Raw genomic sequence first — 10,901 nt, 5'->3', positions numbered from 1 at the left:
TGACTTGGGCCCCTCATGATGAGTGGCAAATTAGAAAAGTGTACGAGTCAAATGTGAGAAAACGTCTTTCCGATATGCTTGGTAAATCTAGGATGAAAGCAACTAGACCTAACTGAATTAGTGAACAAGCATGAATTGGTCTCTTGGACACTTGAAGTTCACGTGAATTTTTTCACATCAAAACACTTTATTTTAATTTTGGCTGAAAATGAAAGGCAAAACACTCTCACATACATGAATATTTCTAATATAAATAATATCAACATGCGCAGTCCTACAAGAAAGTTGCATTATATACATTAGCTATGTCGAGTTACTTGAACATGGCTTTTCATTAAGCTTGGATAGATGATTGCATAAATATCAAACTAAAGGTTTTAGCGTTTTTTCTTCTGCAAGTTGACAGCACCAAATCCCCCTGAAAGTGTTAGGTTTCAGCTTTTGGCTCCTGGTCGAGAAAAGCCACCCCATTTGGGTTTTACATGTTGCACAATTAGCAATTGTCCATGCATACCTGCCAAAAATAGTACATTGGGACGTAAGCTTCCCAGTTCTCATTAAATAACCATATACATCATGTAGAAATTACGTAGCATCCTCAGCACTAATCTCACGAAAAACATGATTTGCAAAATAGGTCTACTTTATATGGAACTATTACTAGCTCATCCTTTTGTCTTTTTCTATTTTTATTGTTGGATATAGCAGAGACGTTAATCCATACTTGACTCAAAAACTAGAACTTCCTTTGAAAGATGGAAAGCCATTGAAAAAAGCAACTATTGCCAAAAAAGTTAAGAAGACACCATTTTTTTCTGGATTGTTTATAATAGAAATTTCCATAGAACAGAAGGAAAATAAAATAAAGAAATGGCTAATGGGGAGTTTTCCATTCCCTGCATACCAGCCTAAGCCCTAATGGAATTGTTAGCTAAAAGAAAATGGAATTTCGTTCTACCCATGTACTCGTTAATCAATAAATAAAGCGCCTTTGCATCGACAATCCTCTAGATCAAAAAGCTAGAAAAGTAACAATAAGAGATTTTTGTGCGAATAAATGGAAAGCAAATTTATATCTATAATAATGTAAATTAGTAGGGCACTTATTAAAGGGAATACAAGATAGTGTTTTATATTCTATTACTCTTGAATTAATCTAATAACATAAACTTTTCTAGTTAAGAAAAATTGTTAAAAGATAAATACAAAATGTGTATCTTCCCAAAAGTGAAGCACATGTGTAGAAAGGCTAAGTCCACGCTTCTTAAAACGCTAAGCCCCCACTTTCTTAAAATGTGTCGACATGTGTAGGTTAAGCACGCCTAATATGATTTTTGTGTGGCCATAGTATGGGTTAAGCTCACGCATGTTTAAAAATTGTGTGGCCCTTGCGTAGGTTAAACCCTCGCTTCTTTAAATAAACAATATAAATATATATAAATATACTTTTGTGTGGCCAACGTGAAGGTTAAGCTCACGCATGTTTAAAATTGTGTGACCCTTGCGTAGACTAAGCCCACGCTTCTTTAGAGAAGCCCATGCCAACCCACACTTTTTTTTTAAATTGTGTGGTCTCTTTGTTAGCTTAACCCATGTTTCTTTGAACAAATAATATAAAATATAATTTTGAGTCAGCAGCATAGGCTAGGACTATGCAAAAATGTGTCCCCTGCATCCCCCACTATTTTTACGTCGAGCATATTAGCTTCGAAATTTCAATAAACGTTAAGCCCGTGATAATTACAGTTTTGCGTCCGTTTATTATAGGTAGTGCCCATTTTTGACCCATTCTAATAAGGATATTTTTTGTAGGGTTAGATCTGAATTCAAGAGAGGTTATGAAGAGATTCTAAGCTAACTTCTAGAAGTAGAGATAATCTAGAGAGAGCTAAGAACAAAAAAGAGTTGTGCACATATTTTTGCAGCAGCTCTCTATTCAATTCAAAGCTGGAATTTCCATAACATATATGTACCTTATTTATAGGATGAAGAAGCTTACAACCTAAGCTTAAAAATACTCTAAGCTTAGGCTAAAAATTATACCACAAACATGGAAAGAATAGCTTACCATAAGCTAGGGTAAATACCCTAACTTGGCACATGAGGAACTATTAACCCTACCTTAATGCCAAGGGTTTTCAATTGTGGGAATAAGTCTTTTCTTTCTTAGAGTTATGTTTATTAACCTAGGGTTTGACCCAAATAAAAGGATTTTTCCTCATATCTAGATGATGCTTAGGTTCATGTCACCTTTATTGATCTTTGAAAGTGATTTATTTCCCAAGATCATGGATCCTTTTGAAAAAAAAAAAAAAAATGTATCATTGCACATATATAAGAAAAAAAAAAGTAAAATAAATGTTTTTATTTTGGTAAAGGGGATTTTTTTTAAAACAACGTGGCCTTTTTTTTGAAGATATTTTTGTTTTCTTGAACCCACTCAAATAATGTTTTTTTTTTAAATTTATAATATTAATTTATAGAGCATGCATGCCTAGTTGAAATTTTTTCCTCTTGACTCCTTAATTTTTATTTTCTTCTTTCTTAATTATCCTCTCTTACTTATTTCGATGTTAGAGGGGTTACAATTATTATACTTTCTTGGTGAGTGAAAGTTATTTTGTTCGTTTGGCCATCATGTATACTTCTATAATTGAATTGACATGGTCTTCCAAGTATAATGTGACCAACATACACAGGGGATGAGTTGTTCTAACCTTCTATGTCTTGTTCTTTTGAAATTATGTTTCTTTTATTAGGACATTCAGAGGATAATGCCCTTGTTCAAGGCACTTGAAACATTGAATGGTTATAGTTCGAGCTTCCTTAGAAGGTTTTCGATTATATTTTTCCTTTTCTTTTAATTTATATTTTCCCTCCTTTCACTTTGTGGCCCTTCATTTCTTGATTTGGAGAGATAACGCTCCCTCTTAAAATCTCTCATATAATAGGTTTTATTAGGGTAGTCCTTCTTGGTTTTATTTTTAAGTATTGTTCAACCCTAACACATAGTTGAACTAGTACATTTAAGTCATTATATGATAATAGTTCAATCCTATCTCGGATGTCATAATTTAGGCCACTTTGGAACCTTGTCACGATTATTCTAGGCTCTTCTCTTATACCTACCCTTAGGATAAGTAACTCTATATTTGTCTACATTCTTCTACTGTCATGTCACCTTGCTAGATTCTTTGGAGTTGATAATCAACTCCTTACCATAGTATGAGGGCACATGGCATTTTCGCAGGGTAGCCCAAAGTTTGTTTCCAATAACTTATTTGAGGGTTATTGTTAAGTCTAAGGTCTTTTACTAAGGAGGTCCACCAATACATACTTGGTCCCTAAAAGCTAAGTGTAGCCAGGGACACTATTCTCTTATGGTCCACTTGATGACATTCAAATAATTGTGCTATTTTCATCTCCCAGTCTAAATATTCTTCAGCATTTTCTCTACCATAAAAGGGCGGAAGGTCGACCTTAGTTTCTTTTGAATAATTATTTTGTGATTTGTATATATGTTGCTTAGGGCCTTTTGATAATATTCCATGTTATGATTACTATTATACATCCTTTCACTTTGGAAATCAGGTTTTGTAAGATTATCTTTTTTCCTACTAGAACCCCTCCCCATCTCTTCTCGTAGGTTTTTCATGCACACTTAGATATGTAGACAATATATCATTCAAATCGTAAACTTCTTTTTTTTTGTATTTTTTATTTGTTCACAAAGGTTTTCATCTTCGAAGTAGAGAAGGATGTAAATAGAAAAGAAAGTAAAGTGTAAAATAGTAAAACAGGGGCGCAAATAGATATGCAAGCAAGGAAGGCGTGAGGTTCCACATGTCTTCTCCTCAATGGAGAGGATTTGCACCAATAAGGTGGTGACACTTGTCACAATCTCATTCGAGAGGTTTTGAGAGACTTTATCCTATTTATATGAGTCTCTTGTACATGTGTTTTTTTTTTCTTTTTGTTCGGTTCAAATTAATTTTTTTAATAAAAGTTTTTATATTAGGCATCACTATGCAACTTGATGTCTCATTAGCATCTAGACCAAATGAAAGAAAATACAAAACAAAAATATGGGGGACTAGACCAAAACCCATATATTAACAAAAATGATACATAGGTAGACTATACATCTTCATAAAGAATTCGGTTCAAATTAATTGTTCTTACTTAACCTTTATGTATGTGCTTTTAAGTTTCTTATGTTCATGTTCAAATTATTTCGATGAAATTTGTTGAATTTTCTTGAGTTTTTTTCAAATTTGTTCGATGAAATTTTCTTATAATTGAGTCATTTTGATTTTATAATCATAAATGTTTTGTCTAGAATCATGTTTAGGCCAAAATTTGTCATAAACTCCATTAATTGAATTTTTTTCAAATTTTTTCAAAGATTATAGCTCTCGAGTGTTTTTGATTTCGTTTTTGAGCTCATAAATTGCTAGTAGATCATTAGCAATTTCTTTAAAGTTAGGTTTCCATTATCATCTTCTCCAAATTTTCATTTTCGAAAATTTTCCAAAAATAGTTCGTGGTGCAAAAAGCAAATTCAGTTGTGCGAATACGAAATCTGAAACTGTTTTCAAATGTTCATGAAATTCTTGTTGCATCCGCAGTCATTGAGCTTTAGTTTTTGACGCGCATTGGTGCAATTCTTCATTCGCGATACGGTTAGTCGGTAAATGACATCACTGAACGATTTCAGTGAGGAGATTTGAATCGCCGAGATCAAAATTTGCTTGAGATTGTATGCGCTTTCATCCGTGTTTTTATGCTTCATTCATAAAATCCTCTTCATTTTCTGTGAGCGTTCTTTGAACCTGTGATTGGAGAACATTGAAGTGGTGCGGTGTTGGAAGAATCACGAACGGAGGTTTTGCGATTTCCGGCGAACAGAATCGGTGAAGATGACCGGAACAGTTGTCGCGAATCGGTGTTTGTTTCATTGCTGAAGCTGGCGCACGAACCGGTGAAATTGTTTTCTGTTCAGAACTGATGCAACTGAAACGGTGAAATTCTGGTGACGTTCTTTTCGGTGCAGAATCGTTGTTTGCGGTGGAGAAATTGCTTTCATCCGCTGCAGTAATTCGCATAGGGTTTAGATAATTCCTATCTCTGAATTCTATTTTCTGTTATATTCTGGATAATTTTGAGTGAATCATTTGTGATTCAGTGGAAATTTCAGAGGAACGTTCATCTTTTACCGTAAATTTTTGGCATATTCAATTCTATTGAAATGTGAATGTGAATCTGTTTTGAGCTTGGAAAGAACTGCACAAAAGGTGTTTGATAAAATTACAAAAGTGGAAGTTGGATTCAATTGGTTCTAGCTTAACTGCATTGATTCAATCTTGAAACTTTGCCTCTGAATTTCACGTCATTTTTCTTTGGTGCTGCTGTTTGATTCAAATTACTGCTAGGTGCAATTTTCTGACTAGTGCAGCGTGAATTTTGAGCAGTGGAGTTGTTCAAGAATTGGTATTTGAAAATTGTGAGATTGAATTCAAACGGTGACAAATTTCTGCAACTGCAATTTTCTGGTTTTTTGGTGCAGATTTGGTTATAGCTGAACTGTACAGCTGGTGCAGAATTTTAAAATTGCAATTGACAAGTGCAGGTCTTCATACTATCTGTTCTGATTCAAATTTGAGTGCTTGAAATGGTTGATCAATTTTGGTGCAGATTTCTTTATTAAAATATTTTTGAGAAGTGGGTGGATTTGTTGGAGAAATTGATTTGTTGAATTGATGCTGTTCTTACAAGCTCTCCTCCAAGAACGGCAGGGTGGTACCTGCGAAGGCGTTTTGACGTTCAAGTGTGTGCCGATATATTATGTAGGTGTGTTAGGGATCAGGAAAATTACTTCTTGCATAGGGTCCCTTTTAATATTTATAGTCTTGTCTTGGGCTTCAGCTATCATGGACCTTCTTTTGAACTCAGGCGAAGGTCCATTTATGTCTTAATTATGGTTTATAATCAAACTGACTTAATTATAATTAATTGTTTATCGTTTGCTTTGAAGTTCACTTGGTTTTATCGAATATTCGAACTTTCGGTCACCCGGTAGTATAGATGCCATTCATTTGAATACACGCTTGAGGAAATTGTCCAGCAACGTGATGAAAATTCAGCAATTGAAGATTTTTTTAGGATCGGCGATAATTGGATTAAAATCTGCTGTATCACAATTTCCCACTTATACGGTGGGACCCATTTTGAATTGTTAATTTGGAGTATTTCATTGATAAAATTGAAACAAACATTTCATTTACAGTGGGGTCCATGTCTTGTTGAGTAGTGTTCTTTGATGAATGGAATTGGTGTACAATGAAATTTGATTTAGTTTTATTCCTAAAACAAAAGCTGGTGCAGTTTACAATTGAAGGAATTTTTGGACCGCAAGAAATTTAATTGGAACAAAACGTGACAACAGAATTTTATTGGCTGTAGTGAAGCATTTTGCCAAAACCGTGTTGCACTATTACTTGGCTGCACAATTCTAATTGAAGAATTTTAGTGCAGTAATTTTGGAGGTTCGAAAAGCAGAATAACAACTTTTAATTTGGGCTAAGATACATTGGGCCAGCCACATTTTGGGTTCATGCTCTATTAAGAAATTTGGTCATTCTTTTGTTTTAATTTTGTAATATATTCTAGTGCTTATCTTTAGGTATTTTTTTTAGTGTCTACTTTTTTTAAAACCTTTAATTTCTTGTTTGTCTTGATTTTATGGATAATCTTTGTGTTTGTCATCTCTAATCTCCTTCGAGTTTTACTCTTCAAATTGAGTTTTTATTGCTGACCTCTTGAAGTGGAATATATCTTGGATTTGTTCTTTGTGAGAATTAAGTTAACTTCTAGGTAGCATCCTAAGAGAAGGCAAAGGAATTTTCCAGGGGTACTTACCTTTGGAGGACAAACAAGTAGAGGCTTGGAGAGAAACACTTATGAGAGAAGAAAAGAGAGAACTTTGAAGATTTTTTTAAAAATTGTGTGATTTCAATTTTTGTAATTTGGTCATTATCTTTACTTTAGGTGTCTTGGAAGAGCCTTTGGTGTTCTTTCATCTTCTACAAGTTTTCTTTAATTTGCTTATTAGATACACTTTAGAGGGTGAGTGTGTCTTGAAGGTTCACAAGTGCTGACAAGTCTCACCATTAGAAGTCATCTAGTTTAAATTTTTGGCAATTGAAATTCTTAGTTTTTAAAACTTTCTTTTAGTTTCTTTCTTCAAAAAACTTTGTTTGTGTCGAAGATGTTTTTCACTGGAAGGAGATTTGTGAAGTGCATTGGGATAAATTCTGCCTATGAAATACTTGGTACTTAAAAGTGTCCATTGAGACTCACCTCTCTTTCCTAGGAATTTACCTTGTGTGAAAAAAACTCACTTTCCTTCTTGTGAAAAAAATCTTTTAAATACAAAATTTAATATGTCTATGTATACTTCTCATCATAGTAGAAGGGCTTCAAGTTCTTCATCAAAACAATTGAAAATGTTTCTCAAGAACTTTAGTCACTTCAACTATGGAGGTAACAAAAGATTATTAAAAAAGAAAAGGAAAAGATTAAATAGGATGGTCATCTTGCCATTCATGAGAAGGAACTTACATTTTTTTTTTAAAAGGAGAAAATCGTCTAGCTCTCCTAGGACGAGAGCTTAGGAAGATAAAGTATAGAGATGAAAAATTGGGTCAAAAAGCAATAGTCATAGAGATGAAGAGTATAGTCATAGAAGAAAGATTTATAAGTCTCATTATCAAAAAAAGGAAAGGATGTGTTTTGAGACTTGTTTCCGCCGATTGACTCGCTTTGTCGGTTAACTTGAACGGCAGCCTTTGGCCCTCCTATCTCCGTCTGAGAATCGTTCTTCCTTGATCAAAGAATCTCTCACCTGTAAAGACAAAGGGGCGCCTTGACGGCCGTTTGCACTCCGATGCTCAAGTTAGTATAAGGGCAAAGAAACACCAAGTGTATAAAGTAGTTTCAGTCTTAGAAATCGTGTACCTTGCTAGGGTTCTTGGCACCCTTTACATAGGTTGAAACTAGGGTTTACCTTTGTTTCCTTACCCGTGTCTAGGGTTCCTTGGAGAATGCCCCTGCGCCGCTATTACATAATATCAACGTAATCTGGCCCATGGGACTTCCCTTAACTGGAGTGCAACGACTAACAGAGTAGTCGCTTGGGTACCAACTTGTGCACCTAATCTCTGGCACCATCTGTTCTGCAGGTGCCCTAAGTATTCACATGCCATGCATGCAACTTCCCTGGAAACCCTAACCCTAATGGGCCTTAGCGCCTCCAAGGATTGTTCTCTCGTGTCGCGCCTGTATGCGCTATACACACCACATGCATGGATTCCTCGTGACTTAGGCTTCCCTCATATCTTATTTTTTAACTGATAACTTAGGATAATTCTAGGGCCCACCTTACGTGGCCCACTATAACTGTTCAAACCGTCGACGTCCGATCTCTCCCTCTGTTGGAGAGGCCCGATCTCTCCTTCTGACGTTGAGGTCTGTGGTACTGATGTCCGAAGACTGACCAATACCCTGATAGGTGTGTCTGGGGCCCACCTTACGTGGCCCCCTTCCCCTATCAGGCACCGGTGTTCAATGTCTAAGGTCAGTCATTGGAGTCGATGACCGAGGACTGTTCGGGACAAGACTAGAAGTTTTTAGAATGGGAGACAAAGGTTGATCGAATCTTTGAAAAACACCAATTGGATGAATTTAGCAATTTTCCATGTCTACCCTAAGTTTACAAAAGGAAAATGATGTTAGAATTGACAGAAAATCAGAAGTACTGAATTGGGATGAATTCAACATGTGTATGAGAAGAAATTTTGTTTCGCCTTCGTATGTTAAAAAGAAGAAGCTTACATAAGAAATGAAAAAGCTTGAAGAAATTTTTAATATTTTCTTTTGAAATGAGGTAATGATATGCAAGCAGTAGTCTTATTTCCTTTCATCTACTTCACTCGTTTCTACTAAGCTGAACATGTATGTAATTTTATCCTAAAGGAAAACAATCACCTTCGTTTTGCACACTTTTTATAGTTAAAATTATGTCAAATAGTGGATAGTTAGACAGTCTTTTGGAAAATCACACAATACATTAAATAAATTAGAATTTTTTGGGTTTCTTTATTATTATATTTTTATTATATCATTAAATGTGAGGGATTTGATGAAGGATTTGCCCATAATTTTTATTATATTTATTGTCATGTATTGATTTCGTGCCCTTATTTTGTGTTGAATAACACACAAAGGGGAGCACACTTATAGCTACAGAAGTGAGAGAGCGGCATTGAAAGGAAACCATGGGGCTCGAGGAAAGAGCTGAGACAAAAGGCTTATTTTTTTAAAGCTTATTATCTTTCCTATGATTTATGGATTTGATACTTTTTGGAATATTGAGCTGATAAATTTTTCATTTTCATGCATTATTTGTTTTAACATATCTTCTCTTTAATTTGCAATTTTTTTTTGTCTTCCATGAATGGTTTGGAGCCAAACACATGACTATATGAATTGTTAATATTACTTAAACTCTTTCTAGCTTGCACTTCAACTTTAGTCAATGGAGTATGTTAACTGGATCAACAAGATAGGCGTCAATGATCTGTTTACAAACTTCACTGCTAGTTTTCATCATTTTCAGGAAGGGACCTCTTAATATCAAGATGATGACAGTGACGACGATGATAATAACACTACATCCGAACTATGGCATAAAATTGTAATGTTTCTTACTTCTTATAAATGATCTCGAGAATTCAAATGTTGCATTAAGTGTTTGGATTAATTTATTGTGTTAAAAAAGTTTATAATAATATTTACAAGTGAGCTTTTATCTAAAAAGTTGTCTACAATTAAGCAAACTCAAACATCACTAATCACAATATAAATCTCCACAAATTTTTTTGGAATTTGTCTTATAAAATATTAACGAATAAATATTATATAATTTTTAATAATTTTTAACGAATAAATACTGGCCTTTATACGTATAAAAGTGCGTGGTTACAAAAGAAAAATTGTAAGAAAAAGTATCCCTCTTGGTTAAAAGGAGGTGTTTTCGTTCACATAATGAGCGCTGAAACAAAGTTCTACCATTCAGACCCGTGTTTGCGTAAAAGATAGTGGGACTAATAAGTGCCCAAACCAAAGTACCCTTTTCGTAAGAAGAGAAAGGTAGAAATGAGTTATCTCGAAGATATTTTTTTCCTGGAGAAATTCAGATATGGAAACCACTTTTTTAATGGATAAAACTTGCACCAGGTTACTTATGTTCCTACCATTAAGTTCTTATCAAACCTTCCCTTTTTCATAAAAAATAAGGTAAGCATCCAGCAATACGTTTGGTCCCGATAAAATAATATCAGCAATAAACAACCTCGTCTAAAAATAATTAATGCATTTTAGTGGACGATATCCCGTCCTATGTTATCTTCCTGATTTAAACTGACCTCAGACATCGCACACCGGTGTCTGGTAATGGAAGGGAACCACGTAAGGAGGCCCCATACGGGGGCATCGCTACCGTAGATCCTGATTTAGAAGATCGACATCGGACCTCGCCAAAAGAGGGAGAGATCGGACATCGGACATCGGCGGTTTGAACCCTGTACTGGGCCACGTAAGGTGGACCATAGATTTATACTAAGTTAACAGGTAAGACATTAGATATATGGGAAGACTAAGTCATGAAGGATCTATGCACGTGGTGTGTATAGCGCATACAGGCGCAACACGAGTGAATAATCCTAGCAAGGTACACAGTTTCTGTTCCGTCCGGTTGTCCTGCGATGTCTTCGTGCGCGACCTCAACCGTCAGCTAGGGACTCCTTCCCACTGGTTACCTGTGGATTCCTGCAAAGAAGGAC

General features: G+C 35.1%; 1 long non-coding RNA gene across 1 annotated transcript; it reads left to right on the top strand.

Moving 5' to 3' along the window:
• The first annotated feature begins 4,544 nt into the window (after positions 1-4,544).
• On the top strand, positions 4,545-5,332 carry LOC137837369 (uncharacterized). The gene is made up of 2 exons (XR_011085441.1): positions 4,545-4,759; positions 4,855-5,332. It is a non-coding gene; the product is annotated as an uncharacterized lncRNA (long non-coding RNA).
• Positions 5,333-10,901: the final 5,569 nt, after the last annotated feature.

This window comes from Phaseolus vulgaris, chromosome 4, assembly GCF_000499845.2.
Source record: "Phaseolus vulgaris cultivar G19833 chromosome 4, P. vulgaris v2.0, whole genome shotgun sequence".
Lineage (NCBI taxonomy): Eukaryota > Viridiplantae > Streptophyta > Magnoliopsida > Fabales > Fabaceae > Phaseolus > Phaseolus vulgaris.
Note: the sequence above shows the minus strand (reverse complement) of the source record. Positions and strands in the feature narration are given on the sequence as shown.